The 20,623-nt window shown below is 42.6% G+C and overlaps 1 protein-coding gene across 9 annotated transcripts in view; it reads left to right on the top strand.

The window, feature by feature from the left end:
* Nucleotides 1-20,623, top strand: part of PCDH15 (protocadherin related 15) — an 886,705-nt gene that overhangs the window by 400,610 nt on the left and 465,472 nt on the right. For 2 of the 9 annotated variants that reach the window (XM_077350406.1, XM_077350404.1), the window contains exon 1: nt 14,361-14,876. The exons of 6 other annotated variants lie outside the window; for them this stretch is intronic. The gene's annotated coding sequence lies outside the window, so the exon portion shown is untranslated. Of the gene's footprint in view, nt 1-14,360; nt 14,877-20,623 lie in introns of those variants that run through there. One more of the 9 variants, XM_077350408.1, reaches the window with a different exon arrangement.

Below are 20,623 nucleotides of genomic sequence, written 5' to 3'. Positions count from 1 at the left end.
GACAGCGACAGCGCGCAGTAGCCACCGTCATGCATAAGAGGCCTTAGGCAGGCAGAAGAACAAGGTGGCAGAGCACTGAAGTGGTAGAGTGAATTGTACTACGAAATCTGAACACAATGGAAAAATGGGCAAATGAGAACAAGATGCAATTTAATAAAGATAAGTGTAAAGTTCTGCATCTGGGTCAGAAAAATTAAAAGCATGCCTACTGGATGGGGGATACGCTTCTAGGTAACACTGTGTGTGAACGAGACCTTGGGGTACTTCTGGATTGTAAACTAAACATGAGCAGGCAGTGTGATGCAGCGGTAAAAAAGGCAAATGCCCTTTTGGGCTGTATCAACAGAGGCATCACATCAAAATCACAAGATGTCATAGTCCCATTGTATACGGCACTGGTCAGACCACACCTGGAGTACTGTGTGCAGTTCTGGAGACCTCACTTCAAGAAGGACGTAGATAAAATTGAAAGGGTACAGAGGAGAGCAACGAAGATCATCTGGGGCCAAGGGACCAATCCCTATGAAGATAGGTTGAGGGACTTGGGGATGTTCAGCCTGGAGAAAAGGAGGTTGAGAGGGGACATGATAGCCCTCTTTAAGTATTTGAAAGGTTGTCACGTGGAGGAGGGCAGGATGCTGTTTCGGTTGGCTGCGGAGGAGAGGACACGCAGTAATGGGTTTAAACTTCAAGTACAACGATATAGGCAAGATATCATTTATGCCAATAAAAGGTTACTGACTGACTGGCTACATATCAGGAAAAAAAATTTCACAGTCAGAATAGTTCAGCAGTGGAATAGCCTGCCTAAGGAGGTGGTGTGCTCCCCCTCACTGGCAGTCTTCAAGCAAAGGTTGGATGCACACTTTTCTTGGATGCTTTAGGATGCTTAGGGCTGATCCTGCGTTGAGCAGGGGGTTGGACTAGATGGTCTGTATGGCCCCTTCCAACTCTATGATTCTATGATTCTACTACTCCAGTCCTGAGTGTTCCATACATAAAAACTCCCTGTCCATATTAAATAAACCAACAAATCTAGCATAGCAGTAAGAAAGTCTTCTTGTTCAGGTTTTCTACTTTAGTGGGGGAAGTCATCGAGATTGGATAAGTCAAGCCTTCTTTAGCTCCAGGCAGGGCTTTGTATCCCTGAATGTTTTCTCAAGCCAAACCCTCCAAACTCCTGGGTTGGGAAGTCCTTGGAAGCAAGTGGCACTTGCATGGGGCTGGGGGGAGGGGATTCTCTTAAAGCCCAATGGTCTTTTATTGCTAACTTTTAAATGGTTACATCCAGTTGTGTTTTACCTTTTACCTTGAACAGTTTGTTCCAGTGCATGAGTGTTCCTCAAGAGAGATGTCAAAGTGGAATAGGATGAAAGAGTATCTGATTAACATATATCTTCTGGGGAAATTCCAGACTATCCTAACACAGCTCTTGTGCTTGGTGTATCTGTATAACATGACAGAAAAGAGATTTTCTTTCTCTACTTGGGTAACTGCTGCTTTCTAGTGAGCCCTTTTTGTGTTAATGTTAATACTCTGAATTGCTGAACTGTCATAAAAATGGAATTGGGGGAGTGACTTTAAAGTGTTGAGGGGAAACTGTTAGGATTACGCAACTTTCCCCAGAAGTTCAGATGGCTGTTGACATCATTAGATGTCAGTGGAGTCCACTTCCCCAGTCACTGTACATGCCTAGTCTCTTTCTGCACAATGGAAATGGTAATGAATGATTTATTGGTTGACTGGCTGGCTCCTGCATCTTAGCCAGCTTGGTGCAGTGGTTAGGAGTGCGGATTTCTAATCTGGCAAGATGGGTTTGATTCCCTGCTCCCCCACATGCAACCAGTTGTGTGACCTCGGGCTCGCCATAGCACTGATAAAGCTGCTCTGACTGATCAGTAATATCAGGGCTCTCTCAGCCTCACCTACCTCACAGGTGTCTGTTGTGGGGAGAGGAAAGGGAAGGCGAATGTAAATTGATGAGTAGAGTAGTGTATGAAGTGGGGCAAAGGAAATACTGTTACAGTATTCTGGTTATATTTGCTGAGTTGCAGTGAGAACATATAATCCAGACCTTAGCCCAGAAAGTTATTTTCAAGCATTTTAAGGCACCATAGATGCGTCTTTAAGCAGTTGATCTTTAGGACCCTGTAGTACTTGGAGATTTCCTTTTTTTAAAATCTTGTGTGATTTGTCTTTGGAAGACAGGTGACTAACAGGCAGTAGAGCCTTCTTTACCATAATTATGAGTGATCTAAGGGGCTACCAAATTCATACAATCTTGTCAGGATTGTTGTTTGCAAAAGGATCCCTCCAGTGTCCATGTTTGAGCTGATCTCGCCATTCTTTCCCATGTGGAAATTAATCCAGGTAGGAAACAACTTTTTTGTTTCCTTCAGTTGCATTTTGTGTGTTTGAGATTTCAACTTTTTGCATTTCCTCATGTTATTTTTACCATACATTGTGAGAATATCAGGTTGTCCTGATAATAGTTAAGTTGTTGTATCTTTGCAACTCAATAATTAATTTGTCATATTAAATTAAATCGAAGATAGTATTCAGGTCACATGTTCTGTGGTTTTCTTCCAAGTTAACATTTCATAGTTCAAAGCTTTTGGTGGGTACATAAATCAGCAATTAATCAGTGATCCATATGTGGATATATGTGTTAACATGTGTTGAATGCTGACACATTTTTGATAGTTAGAAAGGATAAGTACGTGTGATAGAATACGGGAAATACTTGCTTTGTTCAAATGCATTGAGAGTTTAAATGTTTGCTACATTGTCACTGAAGAAAGTGATCTGAAAAATTCAAAATGATAGACAAAATAATAAACCTGTTAAGTTGTTCGGCTTTTTTATATATGATTCATGGTTTCTTTTGCGTTTCTAGCACAGTTGCATATACTGTTTGTATTTTCAATATTAAAACTGAAGCAAGGGCTTCAAAAAATTTAATTTTAAAATTCAATATTAAAAAGGGACCTCTTTTGCCAGGTATTTGGTTGAGACCAGGCATAACCAACAGTGAATGAAGGGCCCCTGCTCCCCTCCCTCTCAGAACTCCACCAAAGTGCTCTGGACCTGTTTGTACCGTTCACTGTAGCATTGTTTACACTGTTTATTGTTATAACTACCTGTTATTAATATTATTGTATGGTTATTCATGTGCTATAGATTGTTTTATGTACCGTTCATATGTTCCATGTAAACCGCCTTGAGTCTCCAGGGAGGGTGGTATATAAATTAAAATAAATAAATAAATAATAAAAATGTTTTGCCATATTTTCCGTTTGACCCTTTGATTCCTGCCTCCCCCCCAAAACACTCTAGATTATATTCATAGTTTGTTGAAACATAGGAACTCAAGTGAGTAAAGGTGTATAAACAGGGTTAGGGACTTTAGGTTGGGTAATACCAAGAAATCTGGGCATGGAGCCAGGGGACAGTAGGTTTAGGGGATGAGAGGGAGCTAATATAATGCCATGGACTGCTGGCGGGGGCTCATGGGAATCATAGCCCATGGACATCTGGAGAGTCACAGTTGACCCACCATTGCCATGGAGCATACCCTCCAAAGCAGCCATTTTTTCCAGAAGAACTAATCTCTGTCATCATGAGATCTCCAGCCACCACCCTTCCCTGGAGGCTGGCCATGCTATAGAGGAAATGGCACCTATAATCATATATCCAATATAGCACATATAGCTGGTTGACATCAGGGCTGCCATGCAAGAGGCATTTTCTGATATACTGAAAAGAGGATTGGCATATTTGCTTTCATTCCTCTCACCGCTGCTGCAAATGGGAGCAGGAAGAAGTTTATCAGCATTGGGCTTGAATTTCCTGCTTCTTTGCCTGGCCTTTGCACCCCCCTGTCTCTATTTGGGCTTACAAATTTGGGCTTACAAATGGAGGGGAGGGGAGGGGAGAAGGGAAAGCAAAACTTGCTCCTTTTTTTAGGGCTTTGAAAAAAATTGCACTTACTGGATTGCACGCAAGGGCAGCAAGCCAGGAGCAGCAGGCACAGCCCGGGCAGGAGTCCGACCGAGAGTTTCACGGTGGAAAGAAGGTGAGATCCGGGCGCGCGAAGGGCAGTAAGCGGCCAAGCGCCCTGCAGTGATCCCACGCGGTTGCTGCTGCTGCTGTTGCTGCCATGGGGTTGGCTGCTTCCCACGTGATGGAGCGGGCCAGGCGAGGCGGTGGGGAAGGAAGGAGGGCCGACTGGGGGGGGGCGGGGAGCCTCGGCATTGGCCCCAGTGCTCGGAAAGCCAAGCAGCGCCTCACCTCGTCTCGCCTTGGCTGCCTTGGCTTGACCCTGTGAGAGAGGCAGGGGTGGGCACGGGAACGGGGGTCGTCGGAAGCGGAGCGCGTAATGCCCCCTGTTCAAAGATGCTGCCCTCAGGATGGTTGGTCCTGTTCTCGTGGGCCATGTCAAATCATGCACTTTTTATTGGTCAGTTCGTTAATTCGTTTTCTATGCTGCCTTTCCCAAGGGCTCAGGGCGGCGTACATCACGGCAGGAATTCATGTCAACCTGGTTTCCTTTTTTGACCAAGTAACAGATTTGCTGGATCATGGAAATTCAGTTGATGTCATTTACTTGGATTTTAGTAAAGATTTTGATGAGGTTCCCCATGATGTTCTGATGGATAAATTGAAGGACTGCAATCTGGATTTTCAGATAGTTAAGTGGATAGGGAATTGGTTAGAGAACTTCACTCAAAGAGTTGTTGTCAATGGTGTTTCATTAGACTGGAGGCAGGTGAGTAGCGGGGTACCTCAGGGCTCGGTGCTCGGTCCGGTACTTTTTAACATATTTATTAATGATCTAGATGAGGGGGTGGAGGGACTACTCATCAAGTTTGCAGATGACATGAAATTGGGAGGACTGGCAAATACCCTGGAAGATAGAGACAGAGTTCAATGAGATCTGAACACAATGGAAAAATGGGCAAATGAGAACAAGATGCAATTTAATAAAGTTAAGTGTAAAGTTCTGCATCTGGGTCAGAAAAATGAAAAGCATGCCTACTGGATGGGGGATACGCTTCTAGGTAACACTGTGGGTGAACAAGACCTTGGGGTACTTGTGCATTGTAAACTAAACATGAGCAGGCAGTGTGATGCAGCGGTAAAAAAAGGCAAATGCCATTTTGGGCTGTATCAACAGGGGCATCACATCAAAATCACAAGATGTCATAGTCCCATTGTATACGGCACTGGTCAGACCACACCTGGAGTACTGTGTACAGTTCTGGAGGTTTCACTTCAAGAAGGACATAGATAAAATTGAAAGGGTACAGAGGAGAGTGATGAGGATGATCTGGGGCCAAGGGACCAAGCCCTATGAAGATAGGTTGAGGGACTTGGGAATGTTCAGCCTGGAGAAAAGGAGGTTGAGAGGGGACATGATAGCCGTCTTTAAGTATTTGAAAGGAGGAGGGCAGGATGCTGTTTCCATTGGCTGCAGAGGAAAGGACACGCAGTAATGGGTTTAAACTACAAGTACAACGATATAGGCTAGATATCAGGGGGGAAAAATTCATAGTCAGAGTAGTTCAGTAGTGGAATAGGCTGCCTAAGGAGGTGGTGAGCTCCCCCTCACTGGCAGTCTTCAAGCAAAGGTTGGATACACACTTTTCTTGTATGCTTTAGGATGCTTTGGGCTGATCCTGCATTGAACTTGGGGTTGGACTAGATGGCCTGTATGGTTCCTTCCAACTCTATGATTCTGTGACTCTGTGATTCTATTTCCTCCCCCCCCCCCTGTTTGACCCACCATGACCAGAACAGATCTAGCATGGCATTATTTGCCGCCCAAAATGTGTGTGTGTGTGTGTGGGGGGGGGTTCTGAGCTGCTTACCAAAAGTTTACCCTAATTAGGAAGCAAAACCATGTCCAATCTCTGTTTCCCCCCTGAAATAGAGAAGGATGCGAGCTATTTATTTTGTAAAGTATCTATCTTGCAATGTGACTGATACAGAATATAAAGACCCTTCCCTCCCAAAAAAGAAAAACCAGGTAATTTAGGGTCTGACTAAATCAAATCGTGGTGGATAGCACACATTGGCCCCAAACCGAATGACTGATAATCATGAAGTACCACCTTCTATGAGATTTTTTAAAATACATTTTGGATTGGTCTCTGCTTCTATGCTGCATTATCTTCAAGGACAGGGCAGCATCAGGCAAGAAGAAGGCCTGCTGCTTTAACATCACAACCCAGTGTGGCAGAGTGGGAAGATAAACTGTTAGAGAATGCGGAGGGAAGAAAAGCATTTTTGTGGTTTGTGCCACTGTGGCAATTTCAGTTGTTGTTGAAACATGCTTTTCTTTATAACTTCTCCCAAATATGCATGCAGTGTTTGTAGTGAGTTGAACTTAGGTTGTATGACCAATCCAGTAAGCAAAGTATGAATCCTTCCTCCAGCGTACAGAATCTTCCTACAATTTAAACAGTTATTTCTCCAACAGAAATGCCAGTCAAGTTAGAGGAGTAGCCTAAGGTAGAATACAACCCATTTTCTGGAGAAGGGTCAGATAAGTTATATAAACCAACAAATGAAAGGTAGGTTTATCATTACAACCTTCTGTATGTGTCCAGGAATAGATGTTTCTCTGCTTCTGATGGGCAATGACTCTAAGGAGAAGGTGCGATTTCTCATCAACCTTGTTTTAGCTGACTAGAGGCTCCCTTCCGCCAGCTGAGTGAGGGATGATTGATAGGGATGACTGTGATGGCCTTAATGTCTCCAACACCCTTGCAAGATGGGCAGTTCTTGCAAGAAGCCCATATAAGAATATGCAAGATCGGCAGTGTAGAACTGAGTGGAATTAAGTGCAGGGGGCACTGGAGGAGATGTGCATAGTTAGATCAGAAACTGCTTGATATTTTTCTCCTCCATTGTCCTTATTGGCTCAATGGGAGACTTCTTACTTCTTTTAGCACACTTTTGCTCTTTTTGCTTTCAGAACAGAAGAATAACTACATAACTGAATGACAAAATTTGAGTCCAGTGGCACTGTTAAGACCAACAAAAATTTATTCATGGTGTGAGCTTTCCCACCTCTCTCCCTCTTAGACACACACACACACAGAGACACAGACACAGACTCCTTCCCCCCCACTCCCACCTGCCCTCTCCCCCCTTACCTATCACTTCCCTGACTTTGTCCCTGGTTCCTCCCCCTGTCAGATACACATACAGAGAGACTCCTTCTCCACTCCCCTCCCTTTCTGCTCTTCACCTCTCAGGAGGGCCTCTGTGTTCAGTGGTCCTCCAGCACCTCAGCTGGGTGACCTGAAGCTGGCTGCTGCAGGGCTCCTTTGGGACTTCTGTAGGGCTGCAGCTAGGCCAGCCTCCATGGGTGATGCCTCTACGGCTGGACTAGCTGCACCACTGCTGCGGCTGCCCCAGACTGGGCAGGCAGCACCCCCATGTCTGGGCTGGTCTGCGCCTTCTTTGTGGCTGCTCCAGACTCTGCAGATGGTGCTGCCACAACTGGGCTGGCCTCCTCAGATGCCACCACTGCTGCTGGTCTTCTGGTATGCTCAGGCGAGGGCAGGACTCACGTCCGTCATGTCCGTGAAGACTTCTGTTTTGCTGATAGTGCCAGAAGATGTGTTCCACATCAAAAACTATTTTATTCTTTAAGCAGCCTGGCACTGTGCTCATTTGTATATTTAAACTTTGCCAACAGTCAGGAGTGCTATGAGGGAATATGCTGCTTGCTACTGTTTTAAATGGGCCAATGAGGAGTCTGAGAAAAACTTACCTGGCACTTTTCCAGATAGCAAATCATGGGAAGAGCAGGGGAGTGCACACAAACATCCTTTCCCTCCTGTTAGAGGTCACAAGGGAGGTATTTGGGTAGAAAGGAATAGAGTAATGAACCTCCCACACATCATCATTTCACATCTGTCAGTAGTGTAATGATTGAGGGTCAATGCATTGCTTCAGCTGGATTTTTTTGTTTCCTTGCCATTGCATTCCACTTTTCTTTCAAATTCACAGAGTTGTCAGTACAATATGTTAAACTTTCTTGAACTGAGATTCAGGCAAAGTAGCACAATCATAGTCATTCCCTTCCTTCATATTCAAGTCAGCATTGTAATGAGAATGATATTTAAATTGAGCTATTAGAGCCAAAACTGAAGCAGTCAGTTCATGTGTGCCCCACAGGTTGCTGAACCTTTTAATGGTCTAACCTGAAGCCAAATGGAAGCAACTTCATTGACATCAACACTAGAAAATAAACAAATTGAAAAACTACTAATGATTTGGCACCTGGATGCACTCCTGTATCCTTGTAGAAGACATAAAGTTTAGATTATTTCCCATGTATGTTTGCATAGGTAGGAGATAATTCTAAAAACAGACCAGTAAAAAAAATGCATTTAGCATCCTTGGCCAGTTTTTCTCTCTCATTTGGACCTAGAAGTTAAATGGATGGAACATAGTTTTTATAATCAGGTTCACAGCTGAAAATTCTTTGCTTGTATTGAGAGTACTTTAAGCTTATAGATGCATGAGAGACGCACTGTTTTATGAAAAGTAGTGCATCAGCACCAATTCAGTTTGTTGCTATTTGTCTTTAGCATTACAGATGTGTTCTAAGAAAGTGCTGAAATCCAGAACAGCTGTTTATCCAAATAATTATTATGCAGGTGCATACAATGTGTTAGGGATTGGAAGGGGGAAAAGTATAAATTCTCAGCAACCAACCTGTGTTGGTAACAACATAACATAAAACTGCAAATGCCATAGAGGCTTCCATTTGTTTAATAGTCAATTACTACCGCTCCTGGATTTGTGAATATGGGATTTAGACTAAGCCCTCCGTGTGAACAGATGGACTGATTGCAGGGTTATGTGTAACGCATCATGCCGCTCCCCCACTCTTTCCATTCTGAATTATTAGGCTTCCTTACACCCTGCCTCTCGGTAATAAGGACAGCTAAGAGAGCACCAACAGAGCAGCTTGAGACATGAGACTTCCTGCAATGCCTTTATGCAGATTGGCTTCACTCATTTTCCATGCTGTTCTTAAAATCTCATCACATGGAGCTGGTCACAACAGGGATTTTGTTGATGTTGCTGGCATGCCCAGTGGGATGCTGTTGTCTTCTTTTATGAATCCCCAGGTATTACTATAGACACTCTGTCAGTGTTTTATAGCAAATTCCATTTCCAGAGATTTACAAACAGCCACAAACTTCATCTGAGGCTGAAATCACTTTAACTGAGAATACCTTATGTGAATTTCTAGCAGGTTTTAGCCAACCTAGAACAAAACCTCCTGCAAGCCAAACCCCACATAAATCTAGCAAGAGCAGTCACACCTGTGTCCCACTCCAGAAATTTAGCAAATGGCACTGGAGGAAAGTTCTGTATTAACGCAGCTGGTCCTAACATATTTCTAACCTAAGGAGATAGTTCTGAAAGTGAAAATACCAATTTATATTCACCTGAAGGTGGAAATACCAATTTATAGGAAGCCATTCAATGTTGTTGCTTATAAAGCAGGTATAATTTGTGGAACAAAGTAGAAAGTTATGATGGTTATCTTCTCCATAATAATGCTAATTTTTTTGGTTATTTGTTTTAAGTCAAACTCCACAGGAAACAAATCAAACTCTGCTGATTGCCTGCAGCTTCCTTTAGAACGATTTTGAGGGCTGCAGTGTTATCCTGATTCCACTGAATTAATAAAGACAGTTCATCTACTACATATCTATCGGGGGTCAAGCTCTCTTTAATGGATCAAGTGAAGATCTCCGGGGTAGTCTTGACCTTTGCCTTGTTTATGGATGAGAAAGTTGTTGCTCTCGCTAAGAGTGTCTTCTTTCAGTTGCATCTTGCTAAATTGGTTTCTTCTTTGTACATTGCCAACCTAGCCACTCTGACAGGCTTCTGTTATTTCAACACTGGACTTCTGTAACACACTGTACAAGGAGCTTCTTTTGAGGAAGCTTCAGAAGCCTTAGTTGATACAGCATGCAGAAGCAAGAGTCCCTTTGGAAGCTGGTAGCATAGAACACATAGCCCTTTGTAGGAATGCTTAAACCCTTGCCAGTTCAGCCCTCTTCCTGTTTGACAGCACTGATCAGCTAGTCAGTGAATCAATTTGCCGCTCAGCTGTTTACAACCCATTGGACTGTATTTGCAAGAACAAGCTGCGTGTTGCCATTGGAAGCTAAATCCCAGATCATGTGGGATCAGCTGAGAGTCAGCTTCTTTATCTCCTACTGAACCAGAACTGTGTGTGGTGTTTGGCTTGTGTCATATTTGTAGGTGATCTTCAGGCTGAAGGATGTCACAGCTTGAGGCTATTTTTTTTTAATGTGTACTGCTTGTCAAGTTGCCCTCCCCCTTTCCTGTGCCCCAATACCTGCTCCATATTCATTATTGCTAATAGAACCTGGAATGCTTAATGTTGTGAGATTAGTAAGATTACAGTCAGAGAGAGTATGATATAAGTACGGTGTTTTCAGTGGCAGTCCCGTGATTTCTTTATATACTTTTCCCCAACTTCCCTTATAACTTTAGGAGCAAGTACCTTTTTAGGATTGGAAAGGAAATGAGAGTTACACATACAGTGCTGTTTGATGTCTGTCTTATAGGCAGACAGTGCTCTGATACAGCCTTTCCACGTACTGATTTAGATCTTTGACTGAAATGCAAGAATTATCCTGTGACCTGAAGCTATAATGTCAGATGTGGCCTGTTACTGTTAAGGAATGCCCCAAGGCCATTGCACAGGTAGGATACACCCATGCCACTCCACTCCCATCTCAGCCTGCAGTTCACCCTTTGACTTCAACATCACTGTCCATCTCCAAACTATAAAGATCAGCTCCCCAGGCAAAAATGGCAACTTTGGAGGGTGAGACATTGTACTGCTTTGAGGCCACACCTCCAAATCTCACTCCAGGGATAGCCAACTTCCAGGTGGGGCCTGGAGATCTGAAATTGCAGCTCATCTTGAGACTATAAAGATCAGCTCCCGAGGAAAAAATGGCTGCTTTGGAAGGTGGATAAGGTTGTTGTACAGAAGAAATATTTCAGGCTTCCCACATAGGGTTGTTGTGGGGATGAATCATTTGAGGCCTACCACACAGGATTGTTGTTCAGAAGAAACATTTGATGCCTATCACACAGGATTGTTGCACCGATGAAACAGGAAGCAAAAGAACCATCCCGTTTTATCTGTGCAGCAACCCTGTGCAGTAGGCCTCAGATGTTTGGAGAAGAAGGAGAGGAGACACACATGACTTGGCTGCATCTTCCCTCCAGCAGTATTGTATGTCAGAGGGTCTTACTCCAGCTTCCCTGTAAGCCATCAGTTAGGTTGAAGGGGAAAGCTCTCCCACCTCACACATAGCCCTCCAAAAGGAATGCACATCTGCACCTACAGACACCCTACATTGCTCACAGAAGAGTAGTAGTGATGGCTGCTTCCCAGCATGACACAGAGAAACACATTCCTCACCGCAGTCAGTTGCTGTTAGGGCTTCCTTTGCAGCAGGCATGAAGGGAAGGGGGAGAGGAGTACAGAATCCTGAGCAAGAACTGCAATTATCCCTGAGCGGGAGAGATTCCACCAATAGGAAAAAAACAATCTGATTTTGTCAACAGTTGCTAGGCAGATCCCTTGGACTGCAGGGGCATGCTGGTTAACCGGTGGTATGATGATGATGATGTTACAACAGGGAAGATGTAGTACGCTTTATAGATGGTTACAATTTTGGTAAGTGTGTCGGTCATAATGCTCACTTAGCATTTAAGGCAAATGATACACGTAACTGAAATTTGTTTTATGGACTGCAGAATTATGAACATTAGTAACATCACTACAAATCACATTCTTGAGAGCCTGAAATGATTAAGGGAATTTTAGAACATTAACTAGGATCAGGTAATGGATTCATAATAATTGCTATATTGGCTTAGGAAAATTCACTACTCACTTGTATTAGGGGCAGCAACCAATGAACTGTTATGTTCTTCCTGATTTATGAAGATTCATAGGAATAAGCTAATGGTGAACCATATTTTTGTCCAAGTAGTCAGAAAATGTAATATTCCTCCCTAGGTTTACTTTTATTTAAATTCCAGGGTTACCAGAAATGACGGACTCGTGTGCTGAGAAGTGGAATATTTAATCCTTTATATGCCCACACAGATGCAAAAAATATTACATCTATTTTATCAGCTGCATCTATATTCATTAAATGGTTGCTCCATTTTCCATTCTAATCAGTCTAACCTTAATAAACATGTTCAGCTTTAGTACTGTCTTATAAAAGCTACAGTAGTAAAGTTCTGATTAAATCTGCACGAACACATCCGTTTCTTTGTAATGATAAAGCAAAACTTTCTCATCTACTTTTCTAACAGAGCAAAAGCTCTGTACTAAGGAGATATAGTTATTTCAGACAACTGAAGGTAGTTGCCTGTGGTATGTACACTTGCAAAATTTGTCTCAACCAGAGGACCTCATTTCATGATACACACTATCCTGTGGCTGCCTCAGGGCTATGCTGTAAGCTTTGTGGTCTGAATTGAATTCCCAAGTGAATGGGAACCTGTTGTTTTAGGGGAGAGGGAAATAGCCTTCAGGAGCCTCTATTTTCCCCACTGGGACTATACTATACTTGTAGCTAATCAGTATACCTGCCTTTCCCCAAAAGGGTAACTTGTAGCTCCTTGGGGGTCAGGTGAAGGGTGAAGGCTTAAGTGACCCTGCACTGGAATCATTGTAAGAAGACATCTAAGTTCTGAGCACAGAACTGGTTGTCAGAATTCAGGGGGATGTGAAGACAATGCATCATAGTTAGGCACAGGGACAAAACAAAGACATGCATGCCCCCATTTCTACTGTTGTCCTTGTCATGCCGTTTCTTACACTGTTAAAACCTGCTTTCTGCCTCCAGCTTAATTTTGTCTGTCGTAAACAAACTATTGAAACGAATGCTACTAACATTCAGATTGGAAGAGGGCCTTAGTCATGGTTGCATAAAGTTGTTACATTAAATGTATAGTCAATTAAATAGTGATTTATTAGAAAAAAAAGGAAACACAAGCTAGTGAAAGTTTACTTACAAGTCCCATGCATTTCAGCTGGAAAGTTGGGGCCATGCTAGAGTCTTCCCTTTTGCTTATAAATATAATAAATTATAATTAATTTGCCTATTTAAACCAAACCCAGTGTTGTAGGTAAAGCCCTCAGTTGGCCATCTATCCTGTCCTATTCTGATCCCACTTCATTTTTTCAACTGCCACAGAACATTAGTGGAGAATTCCTTGAATCTAAAACAAATGTTTACTGGGGCATTTCCCCCCCTTAAAATCTCCCCAAACAAACATTGAACCATCTCTCCTGGTAGGCTGCTATGTTCTTACTATGTTCCTCAGGTGGCATTCTCCTTATGGTATCCAAATGATACCACTTAGGTTGCAAGATTTTTCTATAGTAGATGCAGTACTCTGGCATAGTTTACTGAAGTCAGTACAGAATACACCTTCATTTCTAGCATTCAGGAGGGTAAGGTATTATTAATTATTATTATTATTATTATTATTATTATTATTATTATTATTATTATTATTATTATTATTAGAGAGGGCATTTGGCGAAGGGGAAAGATTTAGGACAGATTGGCATCTATGCATTATTCTAATTTTGTCAGTGGTCAACTCCAGTCTTCTGTCCTGGCAACTTTTTGCTGCTAAATTTTGGGGACACATTATCTTGAGACATGTGTTTACTTTCAGGATAGATGCAAATGGGTAGCCGTGATGTTCTGAAGTATCACAACAGAAGCAGAGTCCAATAGCACCTTTAAGACCAACAAAGATTTATTCAGGGCGTGAGCTTTCGAGTACAAGCATTCTTCATAATGTAAGGAGTTCTTAGTCTGACGAAGAGTGCTCGCACTCGAAAGCTCACGCCCTGAATATATCTTTGTTGGTCTTGAAGGTGCTACTGGACTCTGATTTTATTGTGTTTACTTTCAGTTCAGGAATGCATAATAATAACAGCAACAACAACAACCACCTCTACATTTTTTAAATTCCTTTTTATTTGTTTACCTATCGGCTTTAGCACGAGGCTGACTCTACTAGCAGCCTTGCTTGTGCTGAGAGGCTTTAAAGAGATTATTCCTTTCTTGTCAGATGATGTATTGTGAAGGAACGTAAGTCCTTTGCAGCTGATGAGCTAGCAGAAGTGCAAACCAAGTGTCTCCCCCCCCCTCCCGCCGGCCAAGGCTGATTGGACGCGCAGTATGTACCAGGAGCCAGTCCCGATTATCAGTGGGATATCAATTTGTCTTTGGGGTTGAAGCACCTGCCACTAATTGCCGGCTGGAGCTCTGTGGTCACTATGGAGTTCAGCCCACTCAGCGCTCTCTGCCTTTCTTTTTCTCCAATAGCTGCTAGTAGCAGGACAGCTAATTGCTATTGCTTTAATGCCGGTGAATCAATGTGTTCAGTTAATAGCTGCAGATAGAGGGCACACACATTCCTGCTTGGAGGATATGGCTAGTTGTGAGCTGCTGGTGTGCATAGCAGAACGTGGAGAATGGGGGGGGATTTCTTTCTTTTTTTTCCTTTTGGCTTTCTGATCTAATATGAGAAGGTTTTACTTTTTTCAGGAGAAAAAAAATCTTTCTTCTTCTTTGGGCTCTGCTGGTACTGAATGTTTCTTGTGCAGAGAGATTTCTGTGCAGCCTGCTCTTCTTGTTTACCTTGGAAACGAAACCTGGATCTTCTTGATGTGTGAGATGAACACTGTAAACAGGCTTAGCTGGGAAAACTTGATGTGTAACCCTACGCTGGCTAAGCGTGAAAGTTTCAACTATGCAGTAAGTTGTGATCTCTCTCTCTCTCCCCCCTCCTCTTTTAAATGGAAGTGGATAGTAAACACCTGAGAAGTGGTAGATTTGTTCCAAGAGTGAAGTACACATCTAGAATAAGAATCATCTGCTTTGAGGTCTATAGCTGAGAGCTGGCTGTAATGGAGTGATGCTGTTTATTTTAGAAGATGTCTCCCTCAACCCTGAAACTGAGTCTTCTGTCTTGTGCCTGCTTTTGCTTGTTCTTTAGCTTATAGAATTCTGAAAAGCAAAGCTGTTTGTTAGCTGCCAGTGTGGTGTCAAAAATATATATATACCTTAATTATGGATAGGACTTCTGTGTTGTTGATAGTTGATAGGGCTGTTACCCAGAAACAAGGGGATGTATTTTACTTGTTGTCTAATGAGGCTGTATTTGATCTATATATTAAGTTAATTGGAAAGCTGCACAAGGGAAAAATGAGGTTACGGCAATAAGAACTTTATATGAATACAAAGTAGATGAAGGTATAACTTTGGGGGGTAGTTTCTGTTATGTTCAAAGGGTCCTAAGTGTGCTGAAAGTTTTGTTTTATAATAATAATAAAAAAAAACATACCCCCAAAACGTGTCAAGTTCTGGCATTGATCCTCATATGCTTAACTTTGATTGTTGTTGTTTCTTGTTTAAAGATAAAATTATAAAGTGTGCCGCTCTTTGAAGATAATAGCATGCCTGGTGTGTTTAACTTTAAACCCACGTTCTCTTGATTATCACAATGGCTGCTAATTGTTAGTGCTGGTAATTTAATATGGTAGGAGGTGCAGCTGATGCCTTTTCTTGACAAGAGAGGACCAATTAATCTACACAGCAAGATGCACTTGAATTGCTAACTGCACGCAGTCTATCCTGAAATTATGATTTTTATAAAAAGGGGAAGAAAGGCACACTGCATAACTGTGCCCCAATACTAATTACGTTCCCCCCCTCCCAATTTTGGAAAGTGTATCTTGTGGTTGGTGTTGTGTTATTTGATGCTTCTGCTGAGCTGGGCTCTTACTTCAGTTTCAGCAACATAATACACCTGGCTTGGGAGCCAGACCCCTATGAATTAAGAGTGCTCTTTAGTGAGAGTACAGTTCCATTGAGCTCCTGATCTCTCACCTGATATAATGATTTGTCCAGGCTTGAATGCTAGCCTCAGTCTTTTCCTCTTGCATGTTCATCTTGAATGGCAAAATGCATAGGAAATAGCAAACCCTGAAATTTCCTCTCTTCTTTAGTTCCCTATGTGTCTTAAATCTCTGGTTAGAATAATTTGTCATCTCAGCTCAGGTGTAATAGCTTTGCCCAAAGAACTGTCACCTATAAAAACAGTGTGGTTTTGAAGTTCTTAATGTTCTGTGGAAAGCATTGTTTTTATATCGGATTATTGATCTACTCATGGATGCGGCTGGTATGTTTGTTTAGCACATTGGGAATCCCTTTGTGCTGAATTAGTAGCCAAAGTTGCATAACATGTGTGAGTTCTGGACAATTAGGTATTCTTTGACCCATGGAATTAACTCTGCATGGCACTTAGAAGCAGTGGAACACCCACCCCCACCCACTGTGCACATGTGAGTGCCTAAACGGAATATCCTATGAAATAATTCAGGGTGACCAAGAGTTTATGAATTTGTGCACATGGCTTGCTTTTTCATAGTTTGCTGCCTTGCTGGTATTTCAATGCTTTTATGCTTGCTAGTTTTACACAATATTAAAATGCAGCCTCAAGCCATCATAGGCTTAATTTGTCCTGCTGTGCCTAAAGAGGCATTTGCAATTGCAGTATTAGCCTCAATTTCCAATTAATTAGTCTTGGATAAATACCACCTCTTGGTTCCATTATCACAACTACTAAGTGAGTAGAATATATTTCTTTTAAACTTTAGGTCTATCTTCGAAACCTGTTCACAAAATCTTAGTTAAGTCTTAAGGTTCTTTAAAAAAAAGCTAACAGCAAGAAAAATAAAACCACCATAATATTTTTTTCAATAAACAATACATTTTAGAAAAGAAAACTAACATACATGTTATCACAATCTCTTTCAGCTATACCCTACTTTTAAAGTTCTCTTTGTAAGTTTCTTTGTTTTTGTTCTGAAGATAGTTCAGGGGGGGAAGTTTGTGTTTATTAATTGCTTGTTAACACTTGTAGTGAAAAATTCATTCAGGAACAAATTGCATTGCTGGAATTTGTATTTGTGTGTGTTCATATTGCATGCCTCTAAGCCTGTCTTTGTTAAAAGGCATTTATTGAGTTGCTTCTTGTCTATCCTGATAATACTTGATAATGTTGCTGACAATGAATCCACATAGTTTCTCTTCCCCATAATCAACAAAACTAACTAAATATAAGGATGTTATGTTTCCCCAAGAAAATCCTTTATACTTCAACAGACATACACTTATATTGTTCTTGACCCCTGTGTGTCCTATACAGTCAGCCACTAGGAATTTACACAACTCCTTCACTGAGGAAGAGCCAAGGGATTGATGCTTGCAAAAACTTCATTGAAATAATCAGACATTTTTCTTCCAAAAACTGAAAATTTGTCCTTTGTCTTACCTTCAGATGCTCCAGAGGGCTATGGAACAAGAATAATTCAAAAGAAGCCCGAGTTCATATGGGATGAACTTGAGTTAGAGTTGCCAATTCTGGGCCAGAGGTGGGGAGGGGAAGAACCTCAGCAGGATGTAATGCCATAGAGTCCACACTTTTAGGGCTGTCATTACTTCCAAGGGAACTAAGCTCACTGGTCTGGATATCAGTTCCAGAAGCACTCCGCTTCCCATCAGCAGGTTGTAAACCTTAAACAGTGTGCAAGATGATAAAACTTTCCTAGTAGCTGAAAACTTGAGAAAGTTTTGGTCATACCCCAACCTAATAATTGGTTTATATGTTAACTTTTGCCATGTCTTTGATACATTTACCTTAGCATCTGGTTGTTTTGCTCACATGAGCTTTGCTCACTTGGAAGAAGGAATATTATCCAAAGGAAGAAGATAGCAAACCAGTTTTTATATGCACAAGATACTAAAAAAGGATACATTTATTTAGAATCATAGAATAATAGAGTTGGAAGGCACCTCATGGGTCATCTAGTCCAACCCCCTGCTCTATTGCAGAACACTCACAACCCTATCACTCATCCACTGTAACCTGCCACCCCCTGAACCTTCAGAGGATCAGCCTCTCTGTCAGATGGGTATTCAGCCACTGTTTAAAAATTTCCAAAGATGGAGAACCTACCACCTCACGAGGAAGCCTGTTCCACTGAGAAACCGCTCTGTCAGGAACATCTTCCTGATGTTTAGACGGAATTTCTTTTGAATTAATTTCATCCCATTGGTTCGGGTCCATCCTTCTGGGGCAAGAGAAAACAACTCTGCTCCATCATCTATATGGCAGCCTTTTAAATATTTGAAGATGGTTATCAGATCTCCCTTCAGTCATCTCTCAAGGCTAAACTGACCAAGTTCCCCCAACTTTTCCTCATGCGTCTCCGTCTCCAAACCCCTCACCATTGGGTCCCGTTGGTTCTGGTCCATCCCTCCAGAGCAAGAGAGAACTCTGCTTCATTCTCTATATGGCATATTTTTATGTTACTTATACTTTGACTTTTATACCACCCCACTCAGACTAGCTGTCTCTGGGTGCTGTACAATATGGAGTCTAAGGACATTTTTTTCATTGGCCTTAACCAAAAGCTTGGTGGAAGAGATCCCTGTTGCAGGCTCTGCAGTACTGTTTTAGCTCTGGCAGGACACTGGTCTTTTCTGGGAGCAGTTCCACCATGTAGGGGCCAGGACAGAAAAGGCCCTGATTCTGGTCAAGACCATACAGACCTCCCTGGGACCAGGGATTACCAGCTTGTTAGAATTTCTAGAGTATAGCACTCTCTGGGGGTGTAAGCACTCAGGGTCCAGACTGTGTATGGCCTTGAATGTGATTACCAGAACTTTAAGTCTCATCTGGTATTCAGCTGGGAACCAGTGCAGCTGTTGGAGTATAGACCAGACTAAGTTTTCCTCAGTCAATGTGTAGCATGAACATTTTCATGTTAGACTTTCTATAACATTCAGTAATAATAATTCTCGTGTAAACTGTAGGCATCAATGTACCAATGAATCGCAACAGCCTCATGGTGACCCCGTGGAGTTACATGTCATGAGGTTTTCAAGGCAAAAGATGATCAGTGGTTGTTTATCATTGGCTGCCTGTGCATAGCAACTGTGAACTCCGTAGATCAGGGGTAGTCAACCTGTGGTCCTCCGGATGTTCATGGACTACAATTCCTATGAGCCCCTGCCAACAATTCCTATGAGCCCCTGCCTATGAGCCCCTGGCAGGGGCTCATGGGATTTGTAGTCCATGAACATCTGGAGGACCACAGGTTGACTACCCCTGCCTTAGATGATTTCCCATCTGGTTGGCTTCCTAGCTCTTGACAAAATCAGGCTAGTCTTGGCTGTTAGGACTGTTACATAGGCATATTTACAGCATACCGTCAAGCCGTTGTCCACTGTTAATACTCTGTAAGTAATTGATGATAATATACCATTGAAGAGTTAAAGTTTTCAGTGTTAATTTTGACTCAGTATCCCAATATGTTGCCTATTGTATGCGACTGTTTATGTCCAAGAAAGATAGTGTTTTCTTTACTATGCTGTTCTCTGTTTCTTGCTTCTTGTTTGTCCCTGCCTCTCAGGTGACTAAAACTGAAACATGCTAAACATGCTAAGGTAGCATAATTTAAAACAGCTAACACCATTTCTCTCTTTCCCACCCAAATTTCTGTTTTTTCCCATGGTTTCAAAACTTCTAGGAATTTTCCAACTCTATTACAGACAATTCCTGCTGGCAGTTGATTTGCCTCTCCCACAAGGAGAATGGATTAGACTTCATCAGATATAACAACATCAGAGGGGGGGGGCATACTTTCTGGTTCTCCATACCAGTTTCCTGGTCATCTTGACTGGTTGAAAAAAATTAAGATACCCGTATGTTTGTATGTCATGTTTTCAAGGCCACAGGCATTTAAAGGTGGTTTGCTATTACCTGCTTCTTCATAACAACCCTGGACTTCCTTGATAGTCTCCCATCCTAGTACTAGTTATGGCTGACCCTGATTAACTATGGATATCTAAGATTTGACTAGACTAGGCTATCTAGGCCAGGGCAGATTTCCATTGGCTGCTGCTGTCTAACTTCATGTACTCTAAGAGTAGAGGTCCTTCATATTCACTGGCTAACTAGATGCTTGGATATAGCCATTTTGTACAAACTCAGGCACCGCATAATAGTGACCTAGAGCAGGGGTCTTCAACCCCCGGGCTGCGGCCCAGTACCAGGCCACGAAAGCCTCGGCACTGGGCCAGCGGCTGCACCACCCTCTCCCTCCCCACAGCAAGAAGCTTGTCAGACCTTGAGTGAATCAGCTGCTTCGGCATCCGGTTCGCTTGCAGCCTGGCGAGCTTCTCATTGCAGAGGGGGGAAGAGAAAGACGCAGCCGCTGGCATGCCGGCAGGCGCAAACACGCATGCATAGAGCTGCTGCGTGTGCACTTTTGCGTTCTGCTGGGAGCGCAAACGTGCGTGCGTGGCAGCTCCGCATGTGCGCGTTTGCATAGAACTGCTGTGCATGCGCAGCACCCAGGCTGCCGTCTGCCCTCCACCCCCGCAGGCGGTCCCCAGCCTTACAAAGGTTGGAGGCCACTGACCTAGAGTATAAA

This window comes from Paroedura picta, chromosome 8, assembly GCF_049243985.1.
Source record: "Paroedura picta isolate Pp20150507F chromosome 8, Ppicta_v3.0, whole genome shotgun sequence".
In the NCBI taxonomy this organism is placed as follows: domain Eukaryota; kingdom Metazoa; phylum Chordata; class Lepidosauria; order Squamata; family Gekkonidae; genus Paroedura; species Paroedura picta.
The sequence above is the reverse complement of the archived record's forward strand: the minus strand, read 5'-3'. Positions and strand labels throughout refer to the sequence as shown.